At 35.7% G+C, this 17791-nt stretch overlaps 1 long non-coding RNA gene across 1 annotated transcript in view; it reads right to left on the bottom strand.

The window, feature by feature from the left end:
• Nucleotides 1-5824: 5824 nt before the first annotated feature.
• Nucleotides 5825-17791, bottom strand: part of LOC309620855 — a 196174-nt gene continuing 184207 nt past the window's right edge. The window contains exon 2 of the long non-coding RNA XR_014239703.1: nt 5825-7750. This is a non-coding gene — a long non-coding RNA (uncharacterized lncRNA). The remainder of the gene's footprint in view (nt 7751-17791) is intronic.

Genomic DNA, 17791 nt, shown 5'->3' with positions numbered 1-17791 from the left:
GTATATGATCCTTTTTATGTATTTTTGGATTTGGCTTGCTAATATTTTGTTGAGGATTTTTGCATCTATATTCATCAAAGATATTGGCCTGTAGTTTCTTTTTTTGTAGTGTCTTTGTCTGGTTTTGGTATCAGGATGTTGGTGGCTTCGAGAATGAATTTGGTAGTATTCCCTCCTCTTCAGTCTTTTGGAAGAGTTTGAGAAGGATCAGTATAATTCTTCTTCGTATGTTTGGTACAATTCCCCAGTGAAGCCATCTGGTCCTGAACTTTTGTTTGCAGAGAGACTTTTAATTACAGATTCTATTTTACTTCTAGTAATTGGCCTGTTCAAATTATCTGTTTCTTCTTGACTCAGTTTTGGCAGGCTGTATGTTTGTAGAACATAGGTTGTTCAATTTGTTGGCATATAACTGTTCATGGTATTCTCTTATGTTGTTTTTTTTTTTTTTGTACTTCTGTGGTTGTTATTTCTCCTCTTTAATTTATTTTCTTTATTTGGGTCCTCCCTCCTTTCTTCTTGGTGAGCCAGGCTAGAGGTCTGTCCATTTTATCTTTTTAAAGAACCAACTCTTGGTTTTATTGATCTTTTCTATTGTTTTTTTAATCTCTATATTATTTATTTCCTCTCTTATCTTTATTATTTCCTTCCTTCTGTGGACTTTGGGTTTTGTTTGTTCTTCTTTTTCTAATTATTTTAGGGGGTAGGTTAGGTGGTTTATTTGAGAATTTTCTTGTTTCTTGAGGTAAGGCTGTATTGCTATGAACCTCCCTCTTAGAACTGCTTTTGCTGCATCCCATAGCTTTTGTAAGGTTGTGTTTTCATTGCCGTTTCTCTAGAGGTATTTTCTAATTTCTTCTTTGATTTCATTGTTGACCCATTGGTTTTTTAGTAGCATGTTGTTTAGTCTCCATGTAATCAGTTTTTTCTTGTTTGTCTTTCTGTGGTTGATTTCTAGTTTCAACTGTTGTGGTCAGAAAAGATGCTTGAAATTATTTCTATCTTCTTAAATTTGTTGAGGTTTTTTTTATGTCCTAGTATGTGCTTTATCCTAGAGAATGTTCCATGTGCACTTGAAAAGAATGTGTAATCCAGTTTTTTGGGATGCAGCATCCTACAGATATCAATTAAGTCCAACTAGTCTATTATGTCATTTAGGGTCTCTGTTACCTTATTTATTTTCTGTCTGGAAGATCTGTGCATTGATAACAGTGGGGTGTTAACTTCTTCTACTATTATTGTATTCCTTTCAATTTCTGCCTTTACGTCTGTTTATTTTTTTTATATATTTAGGTGCTCCTGTATTGGGTGCATATATGTTAACAAGTGTAATATTCCCTTTTTGTATTGATCCCTTTATCATTATATAATGTCCTTCTTTGCCCTTCTTTATGGACTTTGTTTTAAAGTCTATTTTGTCTGATATGAGTATTGCTACTTCCATTTTCTTGTCATTTCCATTTGCATGAAATATCTTTTTCCATCCCCTCACTTATCAATCTATAATTTCCTTTTGCCCTAAATTGAGTCTCTTGTAGGCAGCATATTGTAGGTTCTTGTTTTTTTCATCCAGTGTGCCACTCTACGTCTTTTGAATGGAGCATTTATTTAGTCCATTGACATTTGAAGTAATTATTGATAGGCATGTACTTATTGCCATCTGAGAAATTCTTTATCTCTCCTTTTATTCTAAATGATAAGTTTGCTGGGAAGAGTATCCTAGGGTGCAGGTTTTTCCCTTTCAGGACTTTGATGTCATACCACTGTCTTCTGACCTGCAAATTTTCTGCAGAGAAATCAGCTCATAGCCTTATGGGGGTTCCCTTGTAACTGACTCTTTGTTTTTCTCTCTGTCTTTAGAATCTTCTCTTTAACTTTTGCCATTTTAATTATGATATGTCTTGGTAGGGGTCTGTTTGGGACTGTCTGTGCTTCCTGAACCTGGATATCTTTTTCCTTCTTTAGGTTCGGGAAGCTTTCAGCCATAATTTTTTAAAATACATTTCGATCCCCTTCTCTCCCTCTTCTCCTTCTAGAACCCCTATTATGCATAGGTTGTCATACTTTATATTATCCTATAGACCTCATATGTTGCTTTCATTTTTTTAAAATTTGTCTTTTTGTCTGCAGTTCTGATTGGGTGATTTCCATTGTTCTGTCTTCCAGATCACTTATTCATTCTTCCATGTTATTTAGTCTGCTATTCATTGCTTCTAGGTTGGTTTTTATCTCAGCAATTGAGTTCTCTAATTTTGATTGGTTCCCCTTTATAGTTTCTAGTTAGTTCCTTGTTCCAGTGATCTGTATTTCTATCGATAATCTTTCCTAATTCCTTTAGCATTTTTATTACCTCCTTTTTGAACTCAAGATCTAATAGACTGGTGAGGTTTGTTTCATTATTTGTTCTTTCAGGGGATTTCTCTTGTTCTTTTAATTGGGAGTAGTTCCCCTGCTTTTTCATTTTACTTAACTTTCTCTGTCTTTATGACTTTAGGATAAAGAGTTATCCACTGTGGTCTTGAAGGAGTGTTTTTATGTGGGAGCATCCCTGTGTAGACTGTGTGAGTTCAATATTTTTGGTGTGAGGGTTGTTTTTGGTATGAATGCCAGCCACATCTTTCCTCAGAGCGTGCTGGCTGTTATCCCCTTGATAGGCAGTGTGATTGGTGTTGTTGTGTCTAGAGCCTGCAGTGGATGTTGGGTGGAGCTTCCTCTTTGCTCCATGGCTGTCACAGCCCTGTCAGGGGTGAAGTCTGCTCCCCATTTGTTGGAGTAGAAGCCCTGAGGGTCGGGTTACATAAGACTCCATTGCCCTTAAGTGCATGCTCTGTCGCAAAGGAGGTGAGGGCTGATGCAAGTGAGGCCCGTGTGGTCACAGTAAACCTATGCACTGCCTGTGCAGGCATCCGCGGATCTGCCCAGAAGCAGCCCAAGGTCACTTCTCTTTCTTTACTATGTTCATCTCACACCTAGTGCTAGGCTAGTGTTGGGGGCCAGGATGCTGTGGCTGCAGGAATTTAGGTGGTTATGATGCCATCTGTGACCATGGCTGTCTCTGTGGCAGGGCTCTCCCAGGACCTGTCTGCCTCAGATCCAGCTCCAAGCTGGGTGTGGAATGGGTGGAACTGGAGCACTCCCACAGGGAGTACTTCTCCTCAGGAGCTATCCACCAGAGACATGTGGTTCTGTGATGCCACCCAGTGTGTGTGCCAACAAAGTCTGTTGCTGCTGGACCCACCCCCAGACCTGCCCCCACTGGGCAAGTACTGATAAAGGGCTCTGAGGTCAGCCCCACCCCCACCATGTCTGCACCCAAAAAGTCCACCACTGCCAGTCCTCTGCCCTGCCATGCATGTGCTGATAATGTGCTTTGATTGCGGACCTGCACCTACTATGTGCATGCTGACAATGGGCTCCAAAGTTCAGCTCAGACCAGACATCTGGCCCTCTGGGATGTCTCTGTGCAGCTAGACCTAGTCCTCTCCCAGGGCCCATCCACCCAAGATTCAGTGCCTAGGCACAGTGTGTAGCAGCAGCCCCTTCCAGTGCATGTTTCAGGCTGAGAAGTACAGCAAGGTGGCTGCCCTCAGTGCCTGTCTTTCTCCCTCCTGATTGCTAGTAAGCCAGCACATGCACATTTCTCACAATTAGAGTCCAAGCCCCTCCAGCCCCTCTACTGTCCTGGCAGACCTCCCAGCAGGCAAGGGCACTCCCCAAGGTGTGGGCCTGCCTGTGTGGACCTTTGCTCCTTCACAGATCCCTCCCAGGGATGCTGGTACAGTCCTGATGCCTTTTTTTCTGTCCTACTCGGTTATGTGGGGCTATTTCTTGCAGCTGGGTTGTATAAGAGATATTCTGCCAGGTACCAGTTGATTTTCTGTGAGAGTTGTTCCACATTTAGATGTATTTTTGATGTGTTTGTGGGGAAAGTGAGCTCCACATCCTCCTACTCTGCAATCTTAATCCTCTCCATGAATTGTACTCTTAAAACATGTCAATTTCATGGAGTACAAATTATTTTAATGCATTTATTTAAAACATCTTTTAACTAAATTATAGATTTCAACACTACTTCTTAGTGAGCATACTCTAGGACAGGGATGGTAGATATCTTGGCCTTGAGGATTTCCCCAGTATCTAGAACAGATTCTGGCACAAATTAGACATATAAAATTAAGTATATATGTGTATATATATAAATTTCTGTGTCTATATATTTTCCTCATAAAATTGGTTGTCTTTATTTCCCAACTTCTTCTTACTACAAAAGTTTCCAAACACAGAATATAATTAACACCCTTAAATTTACCATCTAAATTCAACAACTGTCAGCATTTTGCCACAGTTGTTTTATTTACCTTTCTATCTATGTATATGCATATTACTAAACCATTTGAATATAAGCTGCCTACATCTTAATAGTTCCTACTCAGTTATTTCACATACATCTCCTTACTAGCCATAATTTCATTATTTCCTCTAAGAAAATAATAATAACCTAATATTATCTACTATCCAATCCATTTTCAATATTCCCCAATTGGCCACAAAAATTACTTAATTTTTTTTAAAACCAGCATTCAACCAAGACTCAAAAATTTCATCTGGTTGTTAGGCTTCCTTAATCTCTTGTAATCTAAAATCAGTCTCCAATTTTATTCATGATACTGAACTTTTGAAGAAATCAGAGAAGTTGCGCTATTGATGGCCCTACATTCTCGATTTGTCTTTTTCTTTATGGTACATTTTGTTCCTCTATACCTTCCATTTCCTGCTAACTAAGTGTTACTTCTAAAGGTTTGATTAAATTCAATTTAAACATTTTCATTATGGATACATTATAGGTTATGCTGGGTAGCTCAGTTAAACATTTAATGAATAAATTTTATCCAGATTTTGAGTGAGAAAATAGAATAAACAAGACAAAAGTCTTTCAAGAAAAATATTTTTTGAAATATAGCACATTTTCTCTTTCAAATGTTTTGAAAAGGGAAGACAACACCTCAAAACAGTTTTCAGAGGTTACCATTCTGAAGTCTTTCTGAGTGTATCAAATTTACCTTTTTCTGAATATGAGCTATGAGTTGCTTTTCTGAAAATATATTTCTTTATTTTTTAAACCAAAAGGTCAAAACATATTTTTTTAGTTTGAGCTATTCTTTTAGCAGAAATTCAAGCTGTTTCTTCTGCATTACTATTTCATATGTGCTACAATAAACCATAGTCATTTTCATTGTAAAGGACAAAGAACACGTAAAAGGGAAAATTTATGAACTGTAGTATTACTTAGATCATTTCAGCACTGGAGATTTCCCTTTTGTCCCACAAGTATTTTGATATTATTATTTTTTCTACTTAAAAGAAAATATCCCTGAACAGCACTTTCTAGTGTCCTCAACTGTGCTAAATAATCATCTTGTCTTTGGTCAGCCCTGCCCCCATTTAGGGTGATACTCTGAGGACATACAACACTATGGTTCTTCCTCCATGGCAAGCACCCTGCACCATGGCTTTGCCAGTGACAGAGAGTCCCTGATTGTCTTGACCCCTCATTAGCTTGTAAAACTTAAAGTGCTGTTAATTTTTTATTATTTAAAATCTGCTTAAGTATAATTAACTAATTTAACAAATATTTATTGACTACCTTCTATATGCAAAACATTGGGAGAGTGTAATTCTCTTTGTACACTTAAGTATATTCTATATTTTTGTAGATTTGTCGTCTATGTACCTCTCTTCCTCTCTACTTCTGTTTCATACCTGCTTCAGGGAAGTTATTATAATACACATGAATGATGTCCTCTGAATTGTTTGATGAGTACTATTCTTGTAACCTTCATTACCAAGTTTGATTGCCAAAATAGATCCAATTGATGGAGCCATAGGTCAATGACAGCAACTTGTTTGGAAGAACAGCTGAACCAGTAGCTGACAAGTTTGGCTTTAAATGCTCCTTTAAACTGTGTTTGTCAGTGCCTCATTACAGAGACAGGAATTAATAGTGGTTTGATTGTTGCTATAACTCAAAGGGATCAACCAAAGGGTCTGAGAGAAATAATGGGCCAAACTTTTAGTGTGAGAAAAGAGATATAATCCAGTTAATAATAGAGTTGACATTTATTTGATTTATATTTATATTCTCTCAAGGTTCTCCATCCTCCTTAGATGGTATACAGTAAAGGAGGCTGTATTCATGTTAAAAGGAGCTGAGTTGATAAAGTAATAAGGAATACTGATCAGACCACTATATTCTAACTTTTAAAATACAATTAGTTCATCATCCAGTTTTGCAGTTATAATTAATGTAGCTGAGTTTGCTTCAACTAAATCTTCTCTTGTCATTTGTATGGTTCATATTGGTTCACTGTGCTCTATATCCCAGCACAGTGTATGAAATTTAAACCGATTTAAGAGAGTTTGACCAGTTAAATGTTGCTTGAACATTTATTAGCATTTTAATTGGTTGCATTGTGGGGAACGGTTGTTCTACTGCATTTCCCCCACACTTTCATCCTTATATAGCTTCCTAATGGCTTAATGGTCCATCTGGATCATTTCCTCTACAATAGTTTAATTCTATTTACTAGTTTTGTCATCTGTAGATTTCTAATTTAAATATTGAGAAGCATCACATGATGCCATATTGCTGAAGTGGTTTAGTGTAATTGTTTTGAAAGCATGAACAAAACATGCCTCATGTCTTATTTTTATAAAATTTAAATGGAAGTTAATTTATACAGAAAAATAATCAAACCCCTGCAGATATATGTATCATTCAGATATCCTGCTCTGCATGGGGCATCAAACATGAACAACTGAAAAATATGTTTTCCTTTCACCCTGCTGCTGTTACATTTCAGATTTGTGCATAAGATGGCTCATCTTACACAACTGTTTCCTAATTTCCTACTCTTGGATGATAGGAAAGAAACTCAAGGATATCAAATGTCACATGTTTTTTTTGATTTTTCTGGAAAAACAGGAGGGTGAAACTTGTATTTGAAAGTAGTAATAAAAATACCTACCCAAATTGCTTGCTGTACTGTCTAGATAAATAAGTCTTCATCAAGGAAACACACCCTTTGTCTCCTGGTGCTAAAACAATACAGCAAATAATCCAACTCTGATATATTAATTCTAACAGATTGAGTTGGGTGTATGTGATTAAATACAGTAGGGCATTAATGAAAAAGAGATACAATAGCTTCCCTCAAGAATTTACAGATTGTTATGTAGGAAAGAATTAAACTATTTTTTCATTCCCTCAATGGCAGAATTAGAAGCAGTAGGTCACAGATAGCACAGAAAAAAACTGTTGATTCTGTAACAGAAATCTTTTCAGTGGCATGAGTTGCCAAACAATTAGTTGATTTTCCAGAGAAGGGATTGACTGTACATTGCTGAATCTGTTTAATCAGAGACTTAATTTCCTCATAGTAGCAGATATACAGTAAATTCACATATTGTGAGAGGACTGGGCCAGATAACCTCTAATATATCCCTTCAATCTAGAGAATCCGTGATTTTGTACTCTTAAAAACAACCAGGAAAACCAAACAAAAGCAGGAGCTTTCAGAGAGTTGGCCGTATGCAATAGCTAATGGGATACTTACCTGCGTCCTGTTCATACTGATATTGGGAGGCCAAATATCTGCTTTCAGATAACTTCTCATCTGGCTTGCTTCAATGCATAGGATTTTCATCATATTGTTTAGCTCTTTGGAAACTTCTGGGTGCATGCACATTTGACCTGGATGCAGGAGGGAGAGTTTCTATATGAGTTATGGAACCATTCAGAAGGCATTTAGTTTACTATACGAAAATCCTATCTCACCACAAAGTTGAGCAAAGTTGAGAGTGAGGAGCAAAAGAAAGCCTAGAAAGAGAAGAACACTGAAATGAAGGGTTTATAATAAGAATGCCATAGGAAAAATACTTGGGCATGCTCAGGTTCTGAGGACTACTTTTTCTGAAGCTCCAAACTAGAGGCTTCTGAAGTTCTCCATCCATAAAGAAAAGTTAATACCATTTTACGACTTGTTGGGAAACTGACACACATGATTTCTGTGTACCAAGAGTTCTAAATTCAGGACTTCTTTAAGAACTATGATGAACTGCTGAAATTAAATAGAAACCATAATTCTGTTTTGCCTGTCTCATAGTCATACTTTTTGACTCATAGACTTAGTAGTGACTAAGCAAAAGCATATTACAAACACCCACGTGCCAGAGATCAACACTGTTAAAACACAATGACTTCAAAGTTGCTTTTCTACTCAACTCTAAGTTAACACATTTTAGTATCTGTTCTTCTACACATAGAGGGTCAATCACATTGAATGACATGCCAAGATAAAAGCATCACTACTTTGGCAAGAATAAACACAGAAAGATTTCCAAAATATCAAGCTGAATGTAGGGCTATTTTATTGTATGTTTAGTTAATCAAAAGATGTTATTTAAACTGTATGCTGCCTCTGCTCTATAGCGACTGGGGCATTGTTAGAAGTATGGAATAACAACTCTTGTCATTATATCAGTAGGGTTTTTTTCATAATTTCCAATTACTGGAGATAAAGGATACACCTGGCGTATTATTTCATGTGTGAAGTTTTCCATATTTAAATATATTTTTCTATTTCTTGAAGAATTGTACAATTTTAATTAATTCTATAAACTGTATTTATTTATTTATACTTGTATTTGAAATGGCAATGTATGAAGGTCATGATGATTTTGCTTTTCTGGAAGCTATAACTTGCAGGGGAGGAGGGGTACAGGTGAGACACTCACTTGAGAAAGAAACCTAAAGGCCAGAGAATAAGACTGAATCATCAGCAATTGATGTCTTGTAAAAGTTCTCATTTTATTTTTCATGTTTAAATACAATGAAACTTTTACATACTTACGAAGTGATAGTAACCAAGCTCAGCTTATTATTTCGGGAGACAGAGAAATGAAGAGAACTTGATCCCTGTTTTCAAAGTTGTGCTGTTTACAAATCATTATTTTTTTTTTAATTGCTTTGCATCAAATGGTCATAATATGCTAAACGCCTATACATACGATGTAGCAAGGATTATGCTATGGTTACAAAGAATTCTCTCACTCTTACCATTAACCAGGGACTTCTCAAAAACATGGAAATCTTACATCATCATATTTTCTTAGCTTAAAATAGAGTATAAAGGAACTAATAAGTTATAAATATAATAGGTCGTTTTGGACAAGACCTCTTTATTAACTTTTGGTACAGAGTCTAATTTTCTAACTTACCTTGCCTGTGAACAGAACACAAGACCACATTTTTTCTCACAAGAGCTGACTAGGCTATTTTCAGTTACTACAAATCTAGTAAAGAAGCTACGGATCAAGTTATTTCTCCGGTAGGAGGTTCTCTTTTTTATTTTCTTCTCACAGCCATTGCTCCATATTTTAGGCTGAGCATCCCCAAATTAGATAAGATAGGATCAAGTTGGCTATCTTTCAGAAAGAGTCTAGGGACTCTGCCCGGACCAACATTCTGTTTGTATCAGGGATTCCAGATGGTAGCAGCTGATAAATTTCCTCTGTGATAGATTATGTATATGTCTTGATTAACACTATTATGAATACATTGAAATCAAATAGATGAGCTGAAATATGACCTCTGTCACCTACTAGTTAAGTGTCCTTGGATGAGTCATTTACTCTCTTTAAGGCTCAGCTTCTGTGCCTTTAAATTTTCTTTGGCAATATTATTTTAGTTTTTAAACATCAAGTTAAAACATCAAGTACAGTTTCTGAGACATATTAAGTATTCAAAGAATGTCAGTTTCCTTTTATCCCTCTGATATGTACAAACCCTGCTGTATAACTATGTCCAATTTTGTTTTAGTTCTTGGTATCACACTGTTTCCTTAACTTTAGGGAGCCATCTTGAAAATATATACCTTTTGTTCAAGGGATACTGGGTAAAAAATATGAATGCTTCAGCGTGAAATCATGCCACCACTGGAGACACAAATATAAGTGTACCTCTTACTGATAGTAAAACACTAAGATAGTCTTCAAGTATTAAAGGTAATATGATATTGATGACATGGTTGGGAGAGCAATAATCAAATATTTGACTCAAATCCTTACAAGTCGGCCTGTAGAGACATGCCACATAAAGGCTAGGAAAAGTCACTTAATTATTAGATGGCTTGGTTTCTCCAATTTTAGAGGCAGAAATAATCCTTGTTCACTAAAATGTAACATTTGCATTTTATAGTCTAATAAAAAAACTTCCTAGAATATTAGTATTCCTATTACTTTAGAAAGCATTCAGTAACATGTAAGCCCTTTCCAAAATAACAAATTAGATTTTAGGAATTTTTCTCACAACAAAAGTGTTTATATTACCAGACAAAGTTTGTCAGTGTGGGGAGGGAAAGAGTCTACAACAATTATTTTTATAATAAGAAAAATACACTGAACATTATACAAATTTTTAAAGAATAATAGCCAAAATCATTTTCTTATGCAAGGAAGCATTCTAAATAATACATTAACAAGTTACCTACTAAGTAATCCTGAAGGTATGGGGGGAGGGATTCAGAGGAAATACCACACACATCCCCTAACTTTAAAATGTCTGAAATCTAATTAGAGAGATAAGGTTAATATGCATGAAACAATAGCTTACAAAACCAGATAGGATGCAATTCAGAACTAAGCTATGTAGTATAAACTCTTAAGTATTACACAGGTTCTGAGAAGAAAGAGATGATTTATCTCCAGAATAACTGAAGATGACTTCAGGAAGGGGGTGGAATTTGACCTGGACTTAAAACAAAAGGCGGAATTTGTATAGGCAGAAGGGGACTTCTTTATATACTACACCACAATTATTACAGAAGCAAAGTATTTGACTGGTGAATGAGCACGGCACATCTGTGGGAAACAAAACAGAGGACACATTTCAGTGAGGATGAAAGCTGTAGAATTAGATTAGGACAGGTTTAAACTATGAAACACAGGCAGAGCTATTCGGACTTGATGTCTTAGGAAACGATATAGAATAGTATGTCTTGCTAGAGATTTCCTGAATATGGGCTATGGAAGACCAGATGCAGGAATATTGACAAGGAACCTGTTGTAAGCATTCATTCACCACTTGAAGAAAGAACTGCGAGGACTTAGTAATTGAATACAAAGCTAAGATTTTTTTCTGGTGATAGCTTACATATTTCAGTTTATAGAATAAACTTCCAAGATGTCTACGTACTCCTCAAAATAATTGGACCTTCAATTATAGTATACTACCAACAGTCTGTAGAGGTTCCTCATTCACAGTAATGTTGGCTGAAGAGTAGCCTAAGATAATGTTGCTTTGCACAAGATTGAGATAAGCAAGTTTTCATGCATTTGTGAAAAAAAAATGTGCTGTAAAAACAACCAAAGTTGAACATTAGTCATTAGATATAAGTAAATGCCAACTATCTGATGTATTTCTTGCTAATTTTTCCATTATTAAATTTATCCTGATCTAGCTCCTAGTCTTTCTTATTTCCAGCTTTAATTTAGAACCCTTCATTCAAACTTACTGTAAATAAAAACCTTGGAATGTGCCTCTTTTACGTCAACTGTACATCAAGCCATCTTGACATCAAAGACCTTTCCAGTTCCTTGCAGCTGTCAGTGGCTTAATTCTGTCTTAGCCAAGGGCTGTTTATCCACCTGATTCAGATAATCAAAAGGATAGTTTTACTTCCCCTTCTGGCCTCCAATAATCTAGGAGTGTCTTTTGTTTGATTTTTTAATTCAAATGAATTAGATAATATTTTCATCTTGGCCAGAGGAGAAGGTAATTAAAGTTACTGGTTCTGTCTTCATTTCAGTGTGAAACCCAAATATCTTGATTTTGAGATCAGAAAAATGACCACATTCTTGTCCATGAACAAAAATTTTCTTCTAAAATACATTCTTGCTACTGGCTAAAGTAGGTTTTATTTTAAATAAAATATAATGCTTTTCTTAGCAATATTAAAGCAGCCTCTTTTGGAACAGCTTACCTTTGATACTTTTTTAACTCTTTGCTATATCATAAAACCCAAGTTATTACAAAGTTCCTGTCATCTGGAATACTGGCCCTCAGATTTGATGAGACATAATTTCTTCTCAATGTAATATGCTTATTATATAACAGATTAGTTTATTCAGTAATATTTATTGAGACTATACTATGTCTCAGTGTCTCTGCTAGGCTCAGAAAAGACAATGGTAAACAAGACAGGTCAGGCAGAAGCCTTAAAGAAACACAAAACCTAATGGATGGCAGACACTCCTTGATATGGATACAAAGAAGCACAAAAACTTCAGTACAGCTTCCATCAAAGAGAATAAAAGATGTACGAGCATAGGGGTCTAGTATTTATTGTTACTAAAGCCTAAATTTATTGCAAAACACTTTTCTGAAAGGCCTGATAGCTCCATAAAATATTTATGTTCTGACACATTTTGAATAGGAAACAATTTTTTTACACCAAAATATAAAGTGGTTAAATCTACTCATAAAGATAAAGCAGCCTCGGTAAAGCCAAGGAAAGCCAGAATATCAAACACTTCACATTGTCAAATGCTAATTAGGTATTGAGAACAGAGAAAAGTCTGTTGGATTTGGTGACCTTGTATACAATGGCTGTCAGCATAGTTATGGGATCCTAAGCCAGATTCAGGGATAAAGAAGAGTGTGCATGTTAAGAAAATGCAGGACGAGGACTGAGGCTAAACATTTAGAGAAGTTTTGCAGAATAAAGAAAAGACATTTCTAGAATGGGTGATTAAGGTAAGTAAAATTACTTTCTGTTTGTTGTTGTTTTCCTAGTTAAGAAAGACCTAGATAAGTTAAAAGTAAAGATCTGCTTTTAAATAGGTTGAGTGCAGTTTTGGGTTGGAAAAAATGTTTAGCATATTGTACATTTTCATGAAAGAATATATTATGGAAAAAACAGCCTCACGATTATAAATGGTAAACTTCACATTCTTCAGGGAAAGCTCTTCTCAGTGGTCATTAGTTCTCTGATCTAAATGTTACATCATGGCAAAAGCTATTTAGCCATGTGATAATGAAGTCGAGACTGCTTAGTTCTAGAAATGAGACTGTTTAGGAAGATTAACTTGAGGTAGAATTTATATCCTGAACAGGACTGTCTGGAGAACCTGCCACAGGTACAATTTGAAAATCACCATGACTCTTGAGCTCTTAACTGGGATCCATTTTTTCCAAAGTCACCATTGCTTGTGAACCAGTTCATTTTGGGAAAGGAAGACTAGTAATGAAAGCCACCATTCTTTCTAGTTTTTTAGACATTTTGTTTAATATTCATAGATTTCTTATTTCCGTGACATAACTTGCAATCTGCATAATTCACCTGTCTCTACTTTTACTTCCATAATTCATCATAGGAATTTTGGTTCATTGGAATGTTTTTCATTCATTAAGTGTAATACATTTTAAATATTTTAAAGCGTTGATCCTCCTATTAAGCTACTGAATTAGGAGAGCTATGTGGTATTTTATAATGTTTTCTTTTTCTTTGTAGTTTGAGCTCCCTTCCAATTTTGAGTCAGATATCTGTAGGCTTAAATCTAGAGTTTTAATATACTGTAGATGTGTACAACATTGAATTTAAAATGTGTTAATACTCCAAAATGCAATAATATAGAGAAAGGAATAAAGAATAAGGACTACTCTTGAAATTAAAGGACTCTGTTTTACCGACTTTCCCTATTAAATTCTAAAGAGCACACATATTTGTTGTGGAAAAGCATATCTATATACGATTTAATAACTTTACAATAATCCACAATTCTGAAAGCAGACAATGGAAAGATGAATTTATTTGTAGAATGAACACTAGGCCCTATTCAATCAGAATCTTTGCAATCACAGAATTTTAAAAACTCATATATCCATAAAAAGAACATCTACTAAACTAAATCAATGGAAAAAATTAAAGGGCCTCTCATTTTAGTTATTTCTTTTTTTTTTTAAAGCAGTGAACACAATATAGTGTATACCATTTTTTACTTATAGAAAGTGTTTAATTTTATTAAGCATTGCTAAAAGAATAAGTAGAATGTTAAATAACTTACATCACTGAACATCATGTTAAAAATACTCTCTTGTAAATGTTTTTGAGCAAATATTCTGGTGATACTGTGATGCATACGCAGGTGTAGATGTGAGATACTGTTTCTTTAACACTTCATCATTTTATGACATTTTAATTTCCCAGTGAGTATGATTAATACTACTTGGAAATAATTTATCACTGAAACTAATTCAAATGGTGGATCATCTCTAAAAATCAGTTGGCAATGAAACTGATATCCTGCTGATATTCTACTAGTCTAATGCATTAACATACACTTTCATTAATACCATGTTTATCCTTGTTGACAGGTATCACATTTGCAGGTTTTACAAAGAGTGTCCCCTCCAGTTCAAAGACATCTTGGTCTTTAGAAAACTAAATTATGCTAAAGCAAGAAAATGATGCATACAAGCTTTTCTCGGCCATATGTTTAAAGCAATCAAAAAGTTAAACTTGCATATCTGCAGTGTTTATCCTGCTATAAAAGGACTAATATAAAGAATCATATGGCACTGCAAAGGAGGAAGTTTTCCTTTTTGCCTTCATTTCCTATTAAATTTGGCTTGCAATTTCAATGACGCTGAAAGTAGGCTATACATATGAGCTGAAATTGGGAATAACTCACCAAGAAAGCTACACTGTGTATGTACATGATTTAAATACAGCATGTTACTTATCTTTAGAAAATAAACTTTTCTTCTTGCTTCCACTCAGAAGGTTGGCCTTTTTAAAAAAAAAAAAAATACTATACAGTGTCAAGTGCCTGTTTTCATAATGCAAATGATTCTCTGAAAATGCCATAATATTTCCCAAGTTCAGTTGTCCCTGAAGCATCCTATATAATAGGAACAGAAATAGGCAATAATGCCAGGCTGCTACAACAAAAAAGGCAAAAGGAACCAAATGATAAGGTTAACCCATTTTTTCATGCATAAGGCATTTAGTTGCATTGCTTTTTATGCTCATATGGCAGCCTCCGTCATTCATATGGTAGTGCCAGCTGCAATAAATCCACCAAAGGTGTCCTGAAAGAACTGAGACCTGTACTCTCCCCTACTATTTCTAGACATTGGTATTAATTAGTATAGTCAGTCTGAATATCAAAACCTTGGGAGGTTTACCTTCCTCCCTCACAGTAATGCCAATGATATTCTTGTAATTGTGATCTTTTCACCTTTTAACAAACATGCATTAAGTGCTTTCTACGTGCCTGGCGCTGTGTTAGTTGCCAAGGATAACAAAACAATTAGAACATGGTCTGTGATCTCAAGGGGTTCTCTGATATCTAACTGTTCCTAAACCCACCTAATGATGGAGTAGAAGTACAAGCGATCAAGTAATATTGGCAAATGGCTTACTATGGGATTTAAAACTGTGTTACTTCTGCTCAAGCTCCAACCTAGTCCGAGACATAAATACTTAGCAAATGTAATTCCCTTTGCTACAATACATCACAATATGAAGGCACTTGTGAAGGGGAAACCAGTTATTGTTAGGTACCATGTTATCTTCTTCTAAACCTCATACAGCAAGGCCTATTCATACCACCTAAGGTGAATTGTAACTGGATTAGAATTTCCAGAAAGTTATTTTGAATTTTGGGTGTAAGACCTGAGCAGATCCATACTGAAAGATGTGATATGACTCAGGGTTAAGTACCACTGAGTCACAGAAAAATCTAACCATCAACACAGCGGATCTAGCCTAGCAGGGATCAGAAGAGAAAGTTTGATGGCTAAGGCCTAATAAGAATTAGTCACTGCGGATTCTATTTAATAAAAGCCTATGCTGTGACAATTTCTGAAAACTTACTGGAAATGTTAATATTTGGGCAATGTGAACAGAAACGTGAAAGACTAATCTTCATTAGGAACTACAGTTAGCTCTTCTTCATTTATAACCCCTAAAATAAAACTGGTATGTCACACAGAAGAAAATGTTTATCTTTTATCTATTCCTATTCTCTTTTAGACACAACATATATCTAATCGTCAAACATCCTCATTCTACAAAGGAGAAAGCTAAGGCTCAGAGAGGTCAAGTATCTTTTAAGATCTAGTTTCACCTAGTAATTGGTGGGCCTGGGATTCTATTAGGTCGGTCTGCCAACAAATCTAATACTTTGCACTCTATCACAGTGCATTGAAAGGAATGGTGGAGGGGTAGAGAGTATTCCAGTTCTGCAATTCCTGCAGAAATGTGAAAGACTCATCTTTGCTAGGCACTTCTAAATGCCTTCATCTCTCTTTTCTTGGTAAAAGAGAATTTAGGGAATAATCAGACTTGCGCATTGTTAGGCATTATATACAAACATCTGAAAAGGAATGAAGAAGACTTAGCTTGTGGTAGACAGAATAATGGTCCCCCCAAAGAAGTTCACATTTCAATTCCTGGAAGCTGTGGGTATATGACCTCGCATGACAAAAGGGATTTTGCAGATGTGATTAAAGTTAGAGAGCTTGAAATGGTGGTCCCAATTTAATCATATAAGCCCTTAAACCTGGAAGAGGAAGACAGAAGAGAGTGTCACAGAGAGATGAGACAAGAGAGAGACTAAACCTGTCATTGTTGTCTTGGAAGGTGAAGGAAGGGGACATGAGCCAAGGAAATCTCTAGAAAATGGGAGCAACCCTCACTGACAGCTAGCAAGGAAACAGGAACCTCAGTCATACCATGAACCACAAGGAACTTGAATAATCGTGAAAACAGATTCTCCCTTAGAGTCTCTAGAAAGAAATGCAACCCAGTCAGCACCTAGATTTTAGCCCAGTGAGATCCATATCAGACTTCTGACCTACAGAACTGTTAGATACTCATTTTGTATTCTTGAAAGTTGAGGAACTTGTGGTAATTTGTTAGTTGAGTAAAAGAAAACTAAAACTTAGTTATTTTTTCACACACATTCATCCTCCCCCATATCCACACACATACTTGGCATCCTCCCACCCCCTTGATACAGTGTCAATTTGGTTAGTTCAATAATGTTTACATTATAAGACTTTTTGTAAATGCTACTAATGGCAGAGCCATGAAGTATACCTTTTTTTTTCCTTTCCCATGCAACTGTTTTCCTGTGCCCACAGTTAAATATCTACCTCTCTCTCAATCCCTCCTCTTGCTCACTCCCACCTTCTTTTTCTCTCTGCTTGTCTTCCTACGTTATTTCCACTAATTTATCCCTCAAATGCTCCCCCCAGCTATGTAAATCTCCTATTAATGTATACAAGTAAATACAAAAGGTATTTTATCAAGGTCATTTTCTTGGAGAAGTTTCTCCTAGAGCATTTTGAAATCTTTTTTCTTTTTTCTAATAATAAGTTTTATTGCCATATGGAACACAAAAAAATGCAAATATGTTAAGTGTAAGGTTTGGAAAATTTTGTCTGCTGAATATACCCCTATAACCACCACCCAAAATAGGATATAGAACATTCCTACAACTGCAGAAAGTTCCTACATACCCTTTACTGTCAACCTCTCTTCCAGTCCCATTCCTACCTGAGGTAATCCCTGATCTAATATCTATAACCATAAATTAGATTATTCTTTATATAAATGGATACAAACTGTGTGTAGTTTTTTCTGTTGGGCCATTTTCACTCACTGTAACACTGTGAGATTAATCCATGTTATTGTTCATTTCAGTAGTTCATTCATCTTTTTCTTTT

The sequence above is a fragment of the Balaenoptera borealis genome (assembly GCF_965194805.1).
Source record: "Balaenoptera borealis genome assembly, chromosome: X".
Lineage (NCBI taxonomy): Eukaryota > Metazoa > Chordata > Mammalia > Artiodactyla > Balaenopteridae > Balaenoptera > Balaenoptera borealis.
The sequence above is the reverse complement of the archived record's forward strand: the minus strand, read 5'-3'. Positions and strand labels throughout refer to the sequence as shown.